Here is a 22,201-nt window from a genome sequence, read left to right as displayed (position 1 = left end):
TATTCATGAAAGATATTTGTCTGTAGCTTTCTTTTCCTGTTCTAGTTTGTTGGCTTTCATGTTAGGGTAGTGCTAGTCTTATAACCTGAGATAAGAAGTATTACGTCTATTTCTTTCACCTGAAAGTGATTGTAGAATATTAGCATAAATTCTTCCTTAAATGTTTGGCAGAATTCACTAGTGAGCATGCCTGGGACTGGTACCTTCCGGTTTGGAAGATTATTAATTATTGATTCAATTTCTTTAATAAATACAGTCCTATTATGTAATCTATTACATCTTTGAGAGTTTGGAAAATGGTGTCTTTCAAGAAATTGATCCATGTAATCTAGGTTATCAAAGTTGTGGGCATAGAGTTGTTCACAGCATTCCTTTATTCTTCCTTTAATGTCTATGATACAGTCCCCATTTCCATTTCTAACATTAGTAATTTGCATCCTCTTTTTTTTCCTCGTTATCTTATTGATAAACTTTCAAATAACCAGCTTTATTTTTCTATTGATTTCCTATTTTCATTTTTATTGATTTATACTCTAATTTTTATTATTGCCTTTCTTCTTCTTACTTTAGATTTAATTTTTCTTCCCTCTAGCTTTCCAAAGTGGACGGTTAGATTACTGATTTTATATCTTTCTTCTTTTTTTCTAATATATAAATGCAACGCTATAAAATTTCACTTCTAAGCACTGCTTTACTGTATCACACAACTTTTGATAAGTTGAATTTTTATTTCTATTTGGTTCAAAAAAGGTTTTAATTTATTCTGAGATTTCATCTTTGTTTCATGTGTTATTTTGAACTGAGTTGTTTGATATCCAAGTATTTGGGGATTTTCCAGCTACCCTTCTGTTACTGAGTTCTAGCTTAATTCCATGTGGTGAGAGTATAGATTATATGTTTCCTATTCGATTAAATTTGTTAAGGTGTATTTTGTAGGCATAATGTGGTCAGTCTTCGTGAATGCCCCAGGTGAACTTAAAGAAAAATATGTAATATGCTGTTGTTGGATACATTTTTCTATAGATGTCAATTATGTTCAGTTGATTGATGGTGCTGTTGAGTTCAGCCTTGTTCTGATTGATTTTATTTCCTGCTAGATTTGTCCATTTGATGACTGTGGAAGTGTCCAACTATCACAGTGAATTTATCTATTTCTCTTTGCACTTCTATTAGGTTTTACCCCAAATATTTTGATGTGTTGTTGGGCACACATGCATTAAGGATTGTTATGTCTTCTTGAAGGATTGACACCTTTATCATTAAATAATGTCCAATTTATCCCTGATAACTTTCCTTGCTTTGAAAGTCCACTCTGTCTGAAATTGGGCTTCCCTGATGGCTCAGACAGTGAAAGATCTGCATAAAATGCAGGAGACACATGTTCGATCCCTGGGTCAGGAAGATCCCCTGGAGAACCATGGACAGAGGAGACTGGTGGGCTACAGTCCATGGGGTCGCAAAGAGACCAGACATGACTGATGAGCATTTTCACTTTCTCTTGATGAATATTAACATGGCTTATTTTCCTCCATTTGTTTACTTTTAATATATCTATCTTTATACTTAGAGTGGGTTTCTTTTAGACAACATATAGTTGACTCTCACATTTTGATCTACTCTGACAATCACTGTCTTTAATTGTTGCATTTAGACCACTGGAATTCAAAGTGATTATTGATACAGTTGGATTACTATCCAACATATTTGTAAATGTTTTATAATTGTTGCCTTGTTCTTTGTTCTTTTTAAAATATTCTTTCTCTGCTTTTTGTAGTTCCAAGTAAACACTTTAAATGATTCTATTTTCTCTACTTTCTTATCATATTAGTTCCCCTTTTTTTAATTTTCTTTTAAGTGGTTACCCTAGAGTTTGCAATATATTCATTTACAGCTAATCCAAGTCCACTTTCAGATGACACTATACCACTTTATATGTACTGTGAGTACCTTATAATTACAAAACAGCCCAAATTCTCCCTTCCTGTCCCTGTTTCACTGTTGTCATTCATTCCACCTCTCTAGAAGCACACATAAGCATATATGTGCATAAGATATGCACACAAGCATGCATAATTTAATACACTGCTGCTGTGAAATTGGGAAAGCCATTATTTCTTAGATCAATTAAGAATAAAAAAACTGTATGACCCACCTCCTAGAGTAACAGAAATAGAAACCAAAGTAAATGAGTAGGACCTGATTAAACTAATAAGCTTTTGCACAGCAAAGGAAACTATAAGCAAGGTGAAAAGACAACCTTCAGGATGGGAGAAAATAATATCAAATTAAACAACTGACAAAGGATTAATTTCCAAACTATTCAAGAAGCTCATACAACTCAATGCCAGCAAAACAAACAACCCAATCAAAAAGTGGGAAAAAGATATAAACAGACATTTCTCCAAAGAAGACATATAGATGGCTAACAAACACAGGAAAAGATACTCAACATTGCTCATTATTAGAGAAATGCAAATCAAAACTACAATGAGATATCATCTAACACCAGTCAGAATGGCCCTCATCAAAAAGTCTACAAACAATAAATGCTGGAGAGGATGTGGAGAAAAGGGAATACTCTTGCCCTGCTGGTGGGAATGTAAATTGATACAGCCACTATCGGAGAAGGCAATGGCAACCCATTCCAGTACTCTTGCCTGGAAAATCCCGTGGACAGAGGAGCATGGTAGGCTGCAGTCCATGGGGTCGCTAAGAGTGGGACATGACTGAGTGACTTCTTTTTCACTTTTCACTTTCATGCATTGAAGGAGGAAATGGCAACCCACTCTAGTATTCTTGCCTGGAGAATCCCAGGGACAGAGGAGCCTAGTGGGCTGCCATCTATGGGGTCGCACAGAGTTGGATACGACTGAAGCGACTTAGCAGCAGCATGGAAGACGGTATGGAGAGTCCTTAAAAAGCTAGGAATAAAACCACCATATCACTCAGCAATCTTACTCCTAGGCATATACTCTGAGGAAACCAAAATTGAGAAAGACACATGTATCTCACTGTGCATTGCAGCACTATTTACAATAGCTAAAACATGGAAGCAACCTAGATGACCATCAACAGATGAATGGATAAAGAAGTTATGGTACATATACACAATGAAATATTGTTCAGCCATAAAAAGGAACACATTTGAGTCATTTCTGATGAGGTAGATGAACCTAGAACTTATTATACAGAGTGAAGTGTCAGAAAAAGAAAGATAAATATTGTATTCTAACAGATATATACAGAATCTAGACAAACAGTACTGAAGAACTTCTTTGCAGGGCACCAACGGAGAAACAGACACAGAGAATAGACTTATGGGCATAGGGAGAGGGGAGGAAAGGGTGAGATGTATGGAAAGCTTACATTACCTTATGTAAAATAGGTAGCCAAGGAGAATTTGCTGTATGGCTCAGGAAACTCAAACAGGGGCTCTGTATCAACCTAGAGGGGTGGGATGAGAAGGGAGGTGGGAGGGAGGTCTAAAAGGGAGGGGATATGTGTATACCTATGGCTGATTCATGTTGAGGTTTGACAGAAAATAACAAAATTCTGTAAAGAAATTATCCTTCAATAAAAAATAAATTAAAAGAAAAAATAAGAAAACTGAATGTTTTATCTTCACTTATCCCTTCTCTGAGCTCTTCTTTTCTTTACATGTAGATCTGAGTTTCTCTCCTGTATCACTTTTCCTTCTCTCTAAATCTGTTTTTTATCATTTCTTGCAAGGCAGGCCTACTAGCAGCAATTCTCTCAGTTATACTTGTCTGAGAAAGTTTTATTTCTCTTTCACCTTAAAAAAAATAATAATTTTGGCTGTGTTGGGTCTTGGTTGCTGTGTGAATCTTCTCTCTAGTTGCACCCAGCAGGGGCTACTCTGTAATCTCAGTGCATGAGCTTCTCATCGTGGTGGTTTCTCTTGTTGCAGAGCACGGGCTCTCGGATGCAAGGGCTTCAGTAGTTGTGGCTCCTGGTCTCCAGAGAACAGAATCAGTAGTTGTGGCATATGGGCTTAGTTACCCTGCAGCATGCGGGATCTTCCCAGATCAGGGATTGAACCTATGTCTCCTGCATTGGCAGGTGGATTCTTTACAACGGAGCCACTAGGGAAGCCCCTCTCCTTCACTTTTGAAGGATAATTTTGCAGCATACAGAGTTCTGGGTTGATGACTATTCTCTCAACACTAAATATTTCACTTCACTTTCTTTTTGCTTGCATGGGTTCTGAGAGGTCGGATGTAATCCTTACCTTGTTACTCTGTAGGTAAGGTGCTTTTCCCTCTGTCTTCTCTCAAAATTTTTTTTTTTAAGTTTTAATGTCTGTGGATATTTGGAAATTTGATTTGGAGAAAATGCATAAAATTTTGTTCAGAGAAATTAAATATAAAATATAATCAGTTCAGTCCTTCAGTTTTGTTCGACTCTTTGCAATCTCATGGATAACAGCATGCCAGACTTCCCTGTCCATCACCAAACCCAGAGCTTACTCAAACTCATGTCCATCAAGTCAGTGATGCCATTCAATCTTATCCTCTGTTGTCCCTTTCTCCTCCTGCCTTCAATCTTCCCCAGCATCAAGGTCTTTTCCAATGAGTCAGTTCTTCACATCAGGTGGCCAAAGTATTGCAGTTTCAGCTTCAGCATCAGTCCTTCCAATGAATATTCAGGACTGATTTCCTTTAGGATGGACTGGTTGGATCTCCTTGCAGTCCAAGGGACTCTCAAGAGTCTTCTCCAACACCACAGTTCAAAAGTATCAATTCATCAGTGCTCAGCTTTCTTTATAGTCCAATTAACATCCATACATGACCACTGGAAAAACCATAGCTTTGACTAGATGGACCTTTGTTGGCAAAGTAATGTCTCTGCTTTTCAATATGCTGTCTACGTTGCTCATAGCTTTTCTTCAAAGGAGTCTTCATTTCATGGATGCAGTCAACTTACACAGTGATTTTGGAGTCCCCCCAAAAATAAAGTCTCACACTGTTTCCATTGTTTCCCATTATTTGCCATGAACGGATAGGACCAGATGCCATGATCTTAGTTTTCTGAATGCAGAGTTTTAAACCAGCTTTTTCACTCTCCTATTTCACTTTCATCAAGAGGCTCTTTGATTCTTCTCCAGTTTTTGCCATAATGGTGGTGTCATCTGCATACCTGAGGTTATCAATATTTCTCCCCACAATCTTGATTCCAGCTTGTGCTTCTTCCAGCCCAGCATTTCTCATGATGTCCTCTGCATAGAAGTTAAATAAGAAGTGTGAAAATATACAGCCTTGACGTACTGCTTTCCCAATTTGGAACTAGTCTGTTGTTCCATGTCCAGTTCTAGCTGTTGCTTCTGGACCTGCATATAGATTTCTCAGGAGCCAAGTCAGGCGATCTGGTATTCCCATCCCTTGAAGAATTTTCCACAGTTTGCTGTGATCCACACAGTCAAAGTCTTTGGCATTGTCAATAAAGCAGATGTAGATATTTTTCTGGAACTTTCTTGCTTTTTTGATAATCCAGCAAATGTTGGCAATTTGATCTCTGGTTCCTCTGCCTTTCCTAAAACCAGCTTGAACATCTGGAAGTTCACAGTTCATTTAATGTTGAATCCTGGCTTGGAGAATTTTGAGCATTACTTTGCTAGTGTGTGAGATAAGTGCAATTGTGGGGTAGTCTGAACATTCTTTGTCATTGCCTTTCTTTGCAATTGGAATGAAAACTGACCTTTCTAGTCCTGTGGCCACTGTTGAGTTTTCCATATTTGCTGGCATACTGAGTGCAGCACTTTCACAGCATCATCTTTTATGATTTGAAATAGCTCAACTGGAATTCCATCACCTCCAGTTGCTTTGTTCATAGTGATGCTTCCTAAGGCCCACTTGACTTCACATTCCAGGATGTCTGGCTCTAGGTGAGTGATCACACCATCCTAGTTATCTGGGTCATTAAGATCTTTTTTTGTATAGTTCTTCTGTATATACTTTCCACCTCTTCTTAATATCTTCTTCTTCTGTTAGGTCCATATCATTTTTGTCCTTTATTGTGCCCATCTTTGCATGAAATGTTCCCATGGTATCTCTAATTTTTTTGAAGATATCTCCAGTCTTTCCCATTCTATTATTTTCCTCTATTTCTTTGCATTGATCACTGAGAAAGGTTTTCTTTTCTCTCCTTGCTATTCTTTGCAACTCTGCATTCAAATGGGTATATCTTTCCTTTTCTCCTTTGCCTTTAGGATCTCTTCTTTTCACAGCTATTTGTAAGGCCTCCTCAGACAACCATTTTGCCTTTTTGCATTTCTACTTCTTGGGGATGGTCTTGTTCACTGCCTTTTGTACAATGTCACAAACCTCCATCTATAGTTCTTCAGGCAATCTGTCTATCAGATCTAATCCCTTGAATGTATTTGTCTCTTTCACTGTATAGTCATAAGGGATTTGATTTAGGTCATACCTGAATGGTTTAGAGGTTTTCCCTACTTTCTTCAATTTAAGTCTGAATTTGGCAATAAGGAGTTCATGAAATGAACCACAGTCAGCTCCTGGTCTTGTTTTTGCTGACTCTATAGAGCTGCTCCATCTTTGGCTGCAAAATACATAATCAATCTGATTTCGGTATTGACCATCTGGTGACGTCCATGTGTAGAGTCTTCTCTTGTGTTGTTGGAAGAGGGTGTTTGCTATGACCAATGTGTTCTCTTGGCAAAACTCTGTTAGCCTTTGACCTGCTTCATTTTGTACTCCAAGGCCAAATTTGCCTGTTACTCCAGGTATCTCTTGACTTCCTACTTTTGAATTCCAGTCCCCTACAATGAAAAGAACATCTTTTTTGGGTGTTTGTTAGTTCTAGAAGGTCTTGTAGTACTTCATGGAACTGTTCAACTTCAGCTTCTTCAGCATTACTGGTCAGGCATTACTGTGATATTGAATTGTTTGCCTTGGAAACAAATTTTTAAATGTTATGAAGAGGAGCTACACTACAAGGCCTGGAGGAAAGGTGATGGCAAAGGGGCTTTCTGAGACACTAGAGAAATGAGGCACTTTGGGAACAGTGATGGCTAACACCCAATCCTTAGGCTGAGTCCAGTCTCCTTTGTTACTAAGTCCTTCCTCTTCATTACCTCTTCAGTTTCAGTCTTCAATAAAGCTTTTTAAAATATATATATATAAATTAAAAATCAGAGCAAGCCCCATATTATCTTTGTCTAGAATGAAGACAGGAGGGCCAAGATCAGGATTTGGAGCAATGTGAGATCTGAGAGAAAAAGAGGAGCTTGTGTGATATACTCAGAGGTGATGGAGGTAAAGCCTGAAGTTGAACATTGACAAGTGATGAGCAGATTATAAAATATACACTATCCCTAATACCTAAATCCAAAGAAAAATTAGAGAAAAGATACATTTTTAGAACTAAATGTGGGATGGGTTTTGAAGTTACTGTATTTGGAAATGGAAGCTAAAAGTGAGGTCCTGTGCTGAAACAGTTTTTGCTGAATTTGCAGAACGTCTTGAAAAGGAAGATGGTTATAAATGCTTTTTGACAACATATATAAGCATGGAACCATGTCTCAAGGTTGTAATACCAATTACAGAAAACAAAAACAAGTGCTCCTTACTCTTAGGTGCTGTCATGGTGCACAGGACAGGCAGGCTCCTGATTTGATGCCCCTGGTGTCTCTGTTCTCTTGGGAATATGTCTAAGGATTCTTATAGGAACTCACTCACTCCAGCCAAAGAGTTTCAGATTCATCTCTGTTGTAGCCTGGCAGCCTTGATCTGTGCATTGCTTTTTTCTAGCAATCCCAGGCTCATGGCATTTCTCTGAATGACCCACTGAGATGATCACCAGTATGCGTGTATGCTCAATTGCTCAATCCTGTCCAACTGTTTGCAACCCCATGGACTATAGCCTGCCTGGCTCCTCTGTCCATGGAATTTTCCAGGCAAGAATACTAGAGTGGGTTGCCATTTCCTTCTCCAGGGGATCCTCCCAACCCAGGGATGGGACCCATGTCTCTTGCATCTCCTGCAGTGGCAGGCAGATTCTTACCACTGCGCCACCTGGGAAAGCTGATGACTGATGGTCAGTCCTTTTTGTAATGGAGGCTGGGTCCCTGTGTACCAGGTCACCACCATTAACATTTCTCAACCCCCCTGGGACAGATTACTGATGCATTTGTGTACTCCGTGACCTTGTCTTATGCTTTACAATCCATGGTGATGAATTTATAGAGTGATGTGACTATGTATAAATCCTGTAACAGAGATAAATGGGCATTAGATGTTGACAAAGCAGAGAAAAAAGTATTGTTCTCGACACCTTTTGTTAGCAAACGCATGATTTGCCATAACTCTTTTTTAGTGACTTATCTATAAATCTTATTTTCTTATTTAATAAAATGCCCCTGCAGCTCATCCTGGGCTGATACCATGTTTTTGTAATACATTATTAAAGCTATGTCAGGTTCAAGATGCAAAATGCTTGGGGCTTCTGACTAGTATTCTTTCCCTTCCAGCTCCGAACAATACTCAAAGAGTTCTAAGGATGCACACACAAGCTCTCTTCTGCATTGTTCTTCACAACTTACTCGGGAAGCAACCACGGCTACTTAAAGCTTTGTTGGTGGGTATGCTTCTTTCACCAAGTTTTCTCAAGTGCTCAGTGACGCTTAGGGAAAATTATTTTTAAAAATGAACTGTAGAACATGAAAAAACGAGAGTTGTTTTTCTCAAAACTGAGTTTAGAAGGATCATTTACACAAAGGCCCTGGATCTAAAAATGTTCAAATGTTACTATTATTCTGTAAGTCACTTGCTGACTGGCTTTAAGGAGCCACATTCTCTTTTTTATCTTCTTGTTTATGCTCCACAGAAGGTCTGTTATTCTCGTGTTTTCAGTCATTTTTTGTTTCTTTCTAGGCTAAGGCAAGAGGGTTGGTCGACAGAAATAATTTCCATTGAGTTTGTCTGCTGTATGTGGACTCTCTGGGGTTTTAGTCACTAAGTTGTGTCCAACTCTTGCAACACTGGGGACTGAATCCCATGCCAGGCTCCTCTGTCCATGGGATTCTCCAGCAAGAATAGTGGAGTGAGTTGCCATTTCCTTCTCCAGAGGATCTTCCTGACCCAGAAATAGAACCCGGGTCTTCTACATTGCAGATAGATTCCTTACTGACTGAGTTATGAGGGAAGTCAGTGGACTTTCCTAGTTACAATCAAGAGTAAGTTGGCAGGGATTTCCCTGGTGGTCCAGGAGTTAAGACTCGAGGCTTCCACCGCAGGGGGCATGGGTTCAGTCCCTGGTCCGGAAACTACGATCTCCTATGCTGTGAACTGGCAGTCAGCCCTCTTTAGGTTCGTGGCCTAATTAATTCTGTGCCTGCTTCCTGTGGCCCATGACTACTCCCAGGTCTTCCAGGATGAAGTCTGGCACCAATTTTCCAAAGTCAGAGTGTTTTTAAATGTGACAGGCTTAGGACCTTACCATATGTGGTGATGGGTTAAGGCGCCAATGCTTTTTTTTGGTGAAGATTCATTATGGTATGATTTCTTTTGTGCTATGATTCCCACTTATCTTGTGTGAAACTTATAAGCTATGTTAAGTCACATTGAGTCCTTTAAAATGAAGTCACAGTGGCCAATCAATAACTTCCATATTAGCTGTTTCAGAAGGGCTGTTGTGGGACTGTGAGCGCCTTAGAGTAACAAACTCAGAATATTACTTGACACGAGTGGTTTGATGTCTAATGTGCATCACTGGAACAGAAGGAGCAACTGATGAAGTCAAAACTCCCTCCCCTGGGGTGACTGCTGATTCCTTAAAAAAAGGCCATGAAGCTGAGTGACTTAAAGTCTCTTTGCTGGAGGACCTGCATCCATGCAACAGAAAGATGCTACCAGAGGCCCTGTTGGAGCAGAAGGTGACTTTCTCTCACACTTGTTGTCAGACCCATTGCTGGACTGGAGCCTGTGTGCCCAGATGCCTCCTTTCCAGACTTCTTGGAGTAGACCTCGCTTGCTCTTCCCTACCTCGACTAATCTGCATTGTGTGCCGACTGTATGCAATAAACTGAGTGATTCATAAATTGTTTATTGGCTACTGTTTCATATATTTCTGATCTCATGATTCTTACCTGCCCTATTGCTGGGCCCAGTGTCAAACAAGATCTTCAAGGGTCTCTTACACATAGCTCTTTGGGAACCACTGAACAGCTAAGAGATGGATATTGTTTTGGCTTTTGAAAACCAATACCAGTGCAAAGGTCTGTATAGCATAGCAGCTGTCTGCATTGTATTTTAAAATAGAGAGTCAACTTGGCCTATATTGTGTTAAGATGAGGGGAAGGGATGGTTAAGGAGTTTGGGATGGACATGCACACACTGCTATATTTTAAATGGATAACCGAAGAGGACCTTATGTATAGTAGTGCTATGCCTAATATATATATATATATATATATATATATACACACACATACACTTATATATAGGAAACTCTGCCCAGTGTTATGTTGCAGCCTGGATGAGAGAAGAGTTTGGGGGAGAATGGGGACATGTGTATGGCAGTGTCCCTTCCCTGTCCGCCTGAAACTATCACAACCTTGTTAATTGGCTATACTCCAATATAATTTTTTAAAAAAAACTGTTTTAAATGATCAGTTGAAAACCAGATTGAAAAGAGTCTGAAGCTAGAAAAGATATATCTGAAAGTCCTACTAATAATGGTGATTTTTATTAATAAGTAGAAGATACTCTATATGATTTTACATAGGCAGGTGACTTAATTGGAGTCATTCCTCAGGAAGATAAATTTAACAGCTAATGAGCTGGATGACTCAGGGAGAAAATAGACAGGAAAGAGGTTTTTAGCTAGGAGATTTTAAAATGTCAGGCAAGTGGTCATAAGGACCTGACCCTGGAAAGTAAGGAATTTTTATTAGCTAGAAGAAGGCAGAAACTCGAGACCTTCTGGTAAACCAGGGAGAATAATTCTAGGTAAGTTCAAAAATACCAAGCAGAAAATAATGAAGGCAATCAAACAGTTCTGTCATGCCATGTAAACATGTCACTTCTCTCAAAGCCTGTTATCTTAATATTACATGACAGTGTCCTCTGGGTTATTTCTTTCCATTACAAGAAGTTGCAGGAGCTGATAAGCCTATGACTAATTTAAAATGTAATTGTTGTCCTATCTTCCTCAGACATAGTTTGTGTTTCATTTCCTTAAAGCAAACAGTATAAAGAATTACAGTCAAGTTCAATATTAGGAACCTGATTCTTAGAAATCAAAATGAGCTTCAGAAAGAGCCCTAGCTGGAAGCCCAATGCGATCCTCAAATTCCCATACCCCATGAATGTGTCATGCTGTCATGGGTGAGACCTTGTGCCTGGTCTGTTCTGAGACTCAGTAAGGCTTTCTCATCCTGACGTCACTGAAGGACAAAAAGCAAACCAAGAAGATATGTGTCCCCGAAAGGGACGGCTGGGTTAACAGATCATCAGAAATTTATTTGGAGAAGAAATTTCATAAACCACAGAAGATTTATAGATTTATAAGTACATAGATTTATTAACATTATATAAAAGTTATAGAGATTATTGTATACATTCAGTTCAGTTAAGTTCAGTAACTCAGTCGTGTCTGACTCTTTGCGACCCCATGAATCGCAGCACGCCAGGCCTCCCTGTCCATCACCAACTCCCGGAGTTCACTCAGACTCACGTCCATCGAGTCAGTGATGCCATCCAGCCATCTCATCCTCTTTCGTCCCCTTCTCCTCCTGCCCCCAATCCCTCCCAGCATCAGAGTCTTTTCCAATGAGTCAACTCTTCGCATGAGGTGGCCAAAGTACTGGAGTTTCAGCTTTAGCATCATTCCTTCCAAAGAAATCCCAGGGCTGATCTCCTTCAGAATGGACTGGTTGGATCTCCTTGCAGTTCAAGGGACTCTCAAGAGTCTTCTCCAACACCACAGTTCAAAAGCATCAATTCTTTGTCGTTCAGCTTTCTTCACAGTCCAACTCTCACATCCATACATGACCACAGGAAAAACCATAGCCTGGACTAGACGGACCTTTGTTGGCAAAGTAATGTCTCTGCTTTTGAATATGCTATCTAGGTTGGTCATAACTTTCCTTCCAAGGACAAAGCGTCTTTTAATTTCATGGCTGCAATCACAATCTGCAGTGATTTTTGAGCTCCCAAAAACAAAGTCTGACACTGCTTCCACTGTTTCCCCATCTATTTCCCATGAAGTGATGGGACCTGATGCCATGATCTTTGTTTTCTGAATGTTGAGCTTTAAGCCAACTTTTTCACTCTCCTCTTTCACTTTCATTGAGAGGCTTTTAGTTCCTCTTCACTTTCTGCCATAATGGTGGTGTCATCTGCATGTCTGAGGTTATTGATATTTCTCCTGGCAATCTTGATTCCAACTTGTGCTTCTTCCAGCCCACTGTTTCTCATGATGTACTCAGCATATAAGTGCAAGAATACACAGAAGAACTGTACAAAAAAGATCTTCACGCCCCAGATAATCACGATGGTGTGATCACTCACCTAGAGCCAGACATCCTGGAATGTGAAGTCAAGTGGGCCTTAGACAGCATCACTGCGAACAAAGCTAGTGGAGGTGATGGAATTCCAGTGGAGCTATTTCAAATCCTGAAAGATGATGCTGTGAAAGTGCTGCACTCAATATGCCAGCAAATTTGGAAAACTCAGCAGTGGCCACAGGACTGGAAAAGGTCAGTTTTCATTCCAATCCCAAAGAAAGGCAATGCCAAAGAATGCTCAAACTACTGCACAATTGCACTCATCTCACACGCTAGTAAAGTAATGCTCAAAATTCTCCAAGCCAGGTTTCAGCAATATGTGAACCGTGAACTTCCAGGTGTTCAAGTTGGTTTTAGAAAAGGCAGAGAAACCAGAGATCAAATTGCCAACATCTGCTGGATCATGGAAAAAGCAAGAGAGTTCCAGAAAAACATCTATTTCTGCTTTATTGACTATGCCAAAGCCTTTGACTGTGTGGATCACAATAAACAGTGGAAAATTCTGAAAGAGATGGGAATACCAGACCACCTGACCTGCCTCTTGAGAAACCTGTATGCAGGTCAGGAAGCAACAGTTAGAACTGGACATGGAACAAAAGACTGGTTCCAAATAAGAAAAGGAGTACATCAAGGCTGTATATTGTATATGTTATGTACATTTATAAAATTATATAAATTTATACATTCAGATGAAATTATATTCAATTATATAAATTTATAAACCATAGAAGCAATTTAATAAATCACAGAAGCACTGTGAGGGATAATAGAGATCACCTAGTTAAATGTAAGCGTTTTATAGTCAGGTCAAATTGGAAATGAATGCTCAGCTCCCCTATAGGTACTGGACATCTGAGACAGTTTCTCCATCTATAAAATGGAGACAGCCAACCACAGTGTCACTGTGAAAATTAAATAAGTTAGTACATGGAAAGCACTCAGCTCAGTACATGGGAAACACTTAGCCCACAACAGCTGTTACTGGAAATAAATCTCAGGCTCTGACTGGGCTTCCTGAATGCAGACTGGGGCTTCCATCAAAGAGCTATACCATCCTCTTATACATTCCCACTTGAAATCAGCTATGTCAGAAAACTTCCTCCAGTTTACTGACCTCACTTTCTACATAAGCTTGTTTCCACCGTTACTGAGAGGTGACTGCTTCTCTGATGACTCAGCAGTAAAGAATCTGCCTGTGACCCAGGAGATACGGGTTCGATCCCTGGGTGGGGAAGATCCTCTGGAGGAGGAAATGGCAACCCACTCAAATATTCTTGCCTGGAAAATCCCATGGAGAGATGGGGTAGAGTCCATGGGGCTGCAAAGAGTTGGACATGCCTAAAGTGACTGAGTATGCATGCAAGTACGAGAGGCTTAAAGTGAACCCTGCCTAATCAATCATTTAAAAAATTCATTGAGTACCTATTCCATGAAAAGAACATGCGTTTTATGATAAATGTCATGCCATCATTAAAAACTTAATTATTACCTATTGCCCTGAAAAATATTAGTCATCATTATTATTTTTGAACAGAAATAAGAGGTGCTGTTGTGAAACAACTTGCTTTGGGACTTAGAGGTGTGAGTAAAAATCACCCCTTTGGCAAGGGCATGAGTCGCTGCTAGGATTCACCTATAATTTGGAAGGACATAGTCTGGTACTTAGAACAGGCCTTCAAAGCATGCCATATATTCCAATATCTGAAATTATTATCCAGTTAAACAAAAGTATCAGCAATATTTGGTAGAGAAAGTGAGTCAGTGGCTCAGTTGCTCAGTCATGTCTGAATCTTTGTGACTATACCCCACCAGGCTCCTTTGTTCATCAGATTTTTTAGGCAAGCATAGTAGAGTGGGTTGCCATTTCCTTCTCCAGCGGATCTTCTCTACCCAAGGATGAAACCCATGTCTCCTGCGTCTCCTGCATTGGCAGGCAGATTCTTTACCACTGAGCCATCTGGGAAACTCCTTGGTAGAGAAAACAATGTCAAAAGGAAATAAGAAGTAGAGAGGGAAAGAAGGAAAGGATCATACCAGCAGAACTGCCCACTCTGGGCCAGACTCTCACTGTAAATCATTGCCTCTCATTCTCAGACAGCCCTAAAGGGTAGATGTACTTACTTTTATTCATATTTTATTGAGGAGGAAGCTAAGGCTCAGATATGAACTTGGCAGTCTCACAGATGATAAATAGTAGGTCAGGATTTGAACTCAGATTTATTTTACTCTAAAACCTTCATTTTTTGTTACTTTTATAAATCTTTTTGTTAACATAAAACACAGTTACAGAAAAGCACAATAACAAATTTATAGCTGAGTGAAACTGTACAAGAACAATTTTGTAACCACCATCCAGGTCAAAAAATAGAACATTGCCACTTGCTTCAGACACCACTTTCCCTCTCTCCAAAAGTAACCACAGTAAGAGATTAATAAGAAAACAGAACAATTATAACAGTTGTAATGAAAGGTCAGTAAATGTGGTCTCTTTCTCTTTCAAAATGTCTGAGTCTACAAATAGGATGGCCCTTCCATTGTAACCAAACACTTAGTGTAAACTTTTGCAGCTTGATATGCAACATAAAAACTGGCACAAATGTCTTTTTCCTTCTTCACAGTTTTCATTGATAGAAAATTTGTTCTTAGCATCTTCATTTTATGATTTTTCTCTTTCCTTCTTAAGTCCAAGAACTTCCACCTTCTCACTTAAAGGAAGCACTTTATGGCTTTTCTTTGTCATATCGAAATTGCCAGAATCATTATTCTTGCCCTTGATGGCCATTATTATGTAAAGTAGGGATTACTTGAGGGTCTTCCCTGGTAGCTCAGACAGTAAAGAATCCACCTATGATGCAAGAGAACTGGGTTTGATCCCAGGAGTGGAAACAGCTATTCCACTCCAGTATTCTTGCCTGGAGAGGTCCATGGACAGAGGAACCTCGCAGGCTACAGTCCATGGGGTCACATTTAATAGTAGAGTAAGGATATAAACTTCAGCTTCTTTGATTTCAAAATCCACACTCTTTCCATTATACCGTATTACCTCAGTACATATGTTTCTGCTTCACCCAGTAAAAGCTTTTGTGGATTGTTGCAGCAATTCTTGCATGTCCTCCGTTTATGTCTTTAAATTAAGTTCAGATTTCCTTATTTGTGAAATGTACACATCTATGCCTGTCTCTTAGTCTACAGCACATTTTGAATACGTTTTAGCTTCCTTCTACAGCTTAGAGAATCTCCAACACTCTTTAAAGAGAAAAACTTTTAAGGACTCTTCTTATTTATTTGTGTACTCAATTGCATGAAACGTACACAGATACCCAATTCAGATATGTAACAAATTATATGCTTTCTCCTAAAGAATTATTTGCTTTTTATTATCCAGAGTTATTTTCCCCTTTTCTCCCCATGGTATATGTTTTGATTTGCTCCAACCTACTTAATTTAGGAAAATATGGGGAAGGGAGACAAAGTAATGCACAATTTGAAAAGCAATTAAATAGATTTAAGCACACTTTAGAACTGTGTCTTTCCACTGTCCTGAGCAAATCTAGAGCGAGTTTTTTTTCCCCCCTCCTCATGCAGATTGTCACATAATGAATTACAAGCAGAATTCAACTTCTGTGAAATGCTGGAACTGAGTGTTGGGGTTGGGGGGTGCTCAGAAGATAGGCAACTATGATTAAAAAGCTTTGTCAAACGCTAACTTTGAACATGCTGCAGTTCGATTTTTTAATGTAATCATGAGCAGAAAATAGCATTTTCTCACTCCATGAAGTCACACCTCTCTTTGTCAATGGAATAGTTGATAAATCAGTGAAAACAAAATTAAATGTAAATTGAGCTCTCCATCTGGCCACTGTGACACCCTTTAATTTAAGCCAAACAACTTGTCTTTGAGAAAGTCTTTTTCTGAAGTACACTGGATTGACAACATGGTAAAGAGGTCCTTTCATGGTTCAGTATAACATTTTACGAAAAAAATTCCAAGCAAGACAAAAGAAGAATATAAAAAGGGGTCTGTCTGGTTAGTGAGCTTTACTCTGAGACAGAAGGTGTGTTTGTGCTTAAAGAATATAAACATTTCTGTAGTTACCCAAACACAATACTTTTGCAGTGTACTGGTTTTCCTTATGTCTGGGCTCTTTTTGTTTTCCTTTATTTCCTTCTTGCTGTTATGTCATTGATCTTAAGGATCCCAAGGGAGAGGGGAGGGATGAGCAGAAGAAAAAGGAAACTGGTAAAAATTTCAGGAACCTGAGAGAGAAGTGGCTAAGGGATTCAACTTTGGATTCAGCCAGACCAAGGTACTAAGTCCAGCTGGGCTATTTATTAGCTGAATCGGTGGTCTCTTCACTTCTGTAGGCTTGCTTTAGAAATAGAGGTCACAATACAGATAAAGGCTGAGTACTGAAGAATTGATACTTTGGAACTGTGGTGCTAGAGAAGACTTTTGAGAGTCCCTTGGACAGCAGGAGATCAAACTAGTCAATCCTAAAGGAAATCAACCCTGAATATTTACTGGAAGGACTGATGCTAGAGCTCCAATACTTTGGCCACCTGATGTGACAAACTGAGTTATTGGAAAGGACCCTGATGCTGGGCAAGATTGAACGAAGAGGAGAAGGGGACAGCAGAGATTAAGATGGTGAGATAGCATCATTGACTCAAAGGACATGTTATCTGAGCAAACTCTGGGAGATAGCAAAGGTCAGTGAAGACTTGCATGCTATAGTCCATGGGGTTGCGAAGAGTTGGACACAACTGAGTGACTGAAAAACAACAATATGTCATACAGTAAGCACTCATTAAGAATTAATTATTTTTAAGGATTACGGACTTCCCTCATGGTCCAGTGGTTAAGAATCCTCCTGTCAATGCAGGGGTCATGGGTTCGATCCCTGGTGCAGGAAGATCCCACATGCCTCAGGACAACTAAATTTATGAGTCACAACTACTGAGTCCAGAAATGAAAAGTCCAAGCACCACAAGTAGAGAGTAGCCCCTGCTCGCAAAACTAGAGGAAGCCCATGCAAAGCAACAAAGACCCAGCACAGCCACAAATAAATACATAAATAATTAAAAAATAAAAATTTTAAAAATTAGTTATTTTTATCTGTACTTGTTTTCAGGACTAGGTTAAAATATCTACTTCTTTGGCAGTATATTTTAAGCTATATATATATATTTTTTTTTTGGTATGATTGCCCATCAACATTGACTGAACTCATTTTATTTTTAGTGATGTATCTGATGACATAGAATTAAATGAAATACGACAGCTACTGTCTTCATAGCTGAACACCAGGTCATTTGGAACACACACACCATGTTCAGGGGAGAGTCACTTGAATTTCTTCTCTTAGACACACCTGGTGGGTTTCCAGAGGGAAGATAAAAATGCAGTTCTTTGAGAGTTAAGGAGTCCCCAGACAATGATCATTTCTATGTACAATTCTAAAGAAGAGTTGGCCCAATGTACATAAGATGTCCTTTGCTGAGATGAAAGAATGCAAAACTGACACATGATGGAGACTCTAAAGTCAGAGATGGAGATGGAGTTGGAATGCGAGATATTTATTGGGGATGAGTGTGTGTAACGAAAAAGAAGGAAGGATTGGAGAGAAGAAGGTGCACGTCATGCCAGCCTGACACACTTCACCAACCCAGCAAGGGTTCTGGACCAATATGACCTGTTTGTATCATTTGAGATGGCCTGACCTGTTCACTTCTGCTTTTGCCACACATGGGCAGTCGTGAGAAGGTGTGCGCTCTGGGCAAGGTGGATTTCAGCAGGTCTGGAGGGTGCTGGTCCTGGAGGGTCCTGGAGGGCCCAGTGCTGTAGGCTGCCAGTGGGCTGTACCCTGGGGCTGGGAACGAGCCCTTTTTCAAAAGGGGATCTGACTTGGCATCTCCATGTTTGCCACAAAGACCTTGACACAGAACCACCTGGGATATGAGAATTGTAAATCCTGATCTAGTGGACCTGGATGAGTAGAACCTAAACATTATGATCATAATAATTAATATTCTGGGTAAGGAAAGGACACCAAGCAGGTTTCCCAGGTGGTGCCAGTGGTAAAGAACCCACCTGCCAGTGCTGGAGACATAACAGATATGGGTTTGATCCCTGGGTCGGGAAGATACCCTGGAGGGCATGGCAGCCCACTGCAGTATTCTTGCCTGGAGAATCCCATGGACAGAGGAGCCAGCAGGCTATAGTCCACAGGGTCGAAAGAGTCAGATATGATTGAAGCAATCTGACGTGCACACAAGTATTGGCTTCTTTCACTTAGTAATGTGCATTTAGGATTCCTACATGTCTTTTTGTGGTTTGATACCTCATTTCTCTGCAACACTGAATAACATTCCACTGTCTGGATGTATCAAAGTTTAGTTCTGCATTCACCTGAAGGGCATCTTGGCTGCCTCTAAGCCTTGGTAATTATGAATAAAGCTGCTATAAGCTTCCATGTGAAGGTTTTTGTGTGAATACAGGTTTTCAACTATTTAGAGCGGATATCAAAGACTGTGATTGCTAGATCATATGATAAGAGTATGTTTAGTTTTGTTAGAAATGGCTAAAGTATCTTCCAAAGTGGATGTACCATTTTGCATTTCCACTGGCAATTATGAGAGGTCCTGCTTCTCCACAGACTCGCCATCATTTGGTGTTGTCGGGGTTTTGGATATTGGTCATTCTGATAGGTGTGTAATAATACTGTGTTGTTTCAATTTGTATTTTTCTGATGACACAAAATAGGGAGCTTTTGGTTACTTTTTGAATACTTTAAATAGGTGCTACTATTTAAGTAAGTTTGGTAATTTCCTACTTCATTCTGGAACTACATTGTCTAAACTAAAAAACGAAAAAGTTGTTGAACTAGATCTCATGAATTATTTTAGTATTCTAAGGCTTCTAAGTGCATCCCACCAGTGCTATCCACATATGAGTTTAGCCTCCAGCATGTAGATAAAATTGGCATTTTATAGTTCTCAAAAAATTAGGAATAAACAAATAGATCCTCCCCAGTGCTGCCTTCGGTTTCCTGAAACACTGAGCTGCGTGTTTATAAGGACCCTGTTGTTTAGTTGCTAAGTCCTGCCGGGCTCTTTTGCCACCCCAGGGACTGTAGCCCACCAGGCTCCTCTGTCCATGGGATTTTCCAGGCAAGAATACTGCAGTGGGTTGCCATTTCCTTCTCCAGGGGATCTTCCTTATCCTGCATTGCTGGTGGATTCTTTCCACTGATCCCCCTGGGAAGCCCGTTTATAAGGAAGACTGTCCTTCAAATTTTTGCTTTCAATTTTTTGCAGTCATGAGGACAAAACTCTGGCAAGAATTGGATGATGAAGTTGAAATCCAAAATGATAATAAAACAGGACCTCAAATAAAGCCCACAGGCATCCATGACGGAAAATAGGCAGATCTGTTTCTGAATTTAGACTCTTTGATTGTTTCTAAATGCATATTGAATAAAAGAAACCCCAAAGAATTTATAGTTACTATCTTTTATTCAACAAATCATGTTGGAGTGAGTATGCTGAAACTTGGCATTGCATTACTTTTCTCTTAAAATTTCTAACAGCACCATTAGTATCAAATATCCCTTTTTCTCTCCCCTTCACAAGTGATCAGTATTTTCCTGAATTTCTCAAATTCCTTACGACCTTTACCCCATATTTCAGTGTCATTCCTCTCCTAAATGTGACTAGGATATTCTTTTCTAGCATTTTGACGGACAAGGCAATCCATTTTGTTGTCTACCCTCTATATCAAAGTGACAGAAGATTCAGTGGTTTAACAGCTGGAGAAATTTTCATTACACGAATGAGATTTAGATAGCACTTCCATTAATAGTACTTAAGATCAATGTCCGTAAACATACCATTCCCAAGTCAAAAGTTTGTTGTGTGTTTTAACACTTTATAGCCACAATGTTTTTCTTAATCAAACTGCCTGTCACACAATTTGGAGTGAAAATTAGATAAATAAACGTTCAGATAATTTATTATTAGAAACTCCCAGTGAGTAACTGGAGATGACAGTGTGACACACCTAAAGAAATAAAGTAAAACAAAGTAATAAAATGAAACAAAATCAATTAAAATACAGATCTTTCAAGAGGCCAGTATGCAGTTTCTTTACCTACTAGTCAGTGCCTGCAGAATTCACAGGTAATTTGGAGAAGTAAAGTGTACACTAAGATCATGGCATCTGGTCCCATCACTTCATGGGAAATAGATGCGGAAACAGTGTCAGACTTTATTTTTCTGGGCTCCAAAATCACTGCAGATGGTGATTGCAGCCACGAAATTAAAAAAACGCTTACTCCTTGGAAGAAAAGTTATGACCAACCTAGATAGCATATTCAAAAGCAGAGACATTACTTTGCCAACAAAGGTCCATCTAGTCAAGGCTATGGTTTTTCCTGTGGTCATGTATGGATGTGAGAGTTGGACTGTGAAGAAAGCTGAACAACGAAGAATTGATGCTTTTGCACTTTGGTGTTGGAGAAGACTCTTGAGAGTCCCTTGGACTGCAAGGAGATCCAACCAGTCCATTCTAAAGGAGATCAGTCCTGCGTGTTCATTGGAAGGACTGATGCTAAAGCTGAAACTCCAGTACTTTGGCCACCTCATGTGAAGAGTTGACTCATTGGAAAAGACTCTGATGCTGGGAGGGATTGGGGGCAGGAGGAGAACGGGACGACAGAGGATGAGATGGCTGGAAGCCATCACCAACTCGATGGACATGAGTCTGGGTGAACTCCAGGAGTTGGTGATGGACAGGGAGGCCTAGCATGCTGAGTTCCATGGGGTCACAAATAGTCAGACACGACTGAGCTACTGAACTGAACTGAACTGAAAGTGTACACAGGAACAATTTTTAGTCACTTCATCCATCAGTCTAATCTTTCTTCCAGCTAGTGGGATTCAGGGCATGTGTGCTGTGCATGCTAAATCGCTTCAGATGTGTCTGACTCTGCAACCCTATGGACTATTGCCCACCAGGCTCCTCTGTTCATGGGGACTCTCCAGACAAGAATACTGGAGTGGGTTGCCATGCCCTCCTCCAGGGGATCTTCCTGACCCAGAGATCGAACGCATGTCTCTTACATCTCCTGCATTGGTAGGCCTGTTCTTTATCAAAAACCCCTGAGGCACATGGATTAGTTTGAGCTGAAAGTAAGCAAGGCTCCCAAGACCCAGGAAGAACCTTTGTGCTTCCATCTAAAAGAATTTAACTTAGGAGGCTTAGCTAGGGCTCCATCACCACAGATGACCAGATAAAGTACCAGCTAGGCATGGTAGGTAGACAGGGAAGAATCTAGCAAGGCTTAGTTTGATCAAAGTCCTCTCTGTGTCCCATTGTCTTTGGATGCCCCAGAAATCATTTTTTCACCAAACATTAGCTCTGTTTATCTTTCTGTGGATTCCCTTACTTCTGTTTGAAGTCCCAGGCCCCTACCTCCTTCTCCTTAGTGCAGAATAATATATAAGGCACCTTGCCTTGGAGCTCCCTTAGTGAATCAGTGGTAAAGAATATGCCTGCAATGAAGGAGGCTAGAGTTTGACCCCTGGGTCGGGAAGATCCTCTGGAGAAAGAAAAGCAACCCACTCCAGTATTCTTGTCTGGGAAATCCCACGGACAGA

This window comes from Bubalus kerabau, chromosome 21 (genome assembly GCF_029407905.1).
Source record: "Bubalus kerabau isolate K-KA32 ecotype Philippines breed swamp buffalo chromosome 21, PCC_UOA_SB_1v2, whole genome shotgun sequence".
Lineage (NCBI taxonomy): Eukaryota > Metazoa > Chordata > Mammalia > Artiodactyla > Bovidae > Bubalus > Bubalus kerabau.
Note: the sequence above shows the minus strand (reverse complement) of the source record.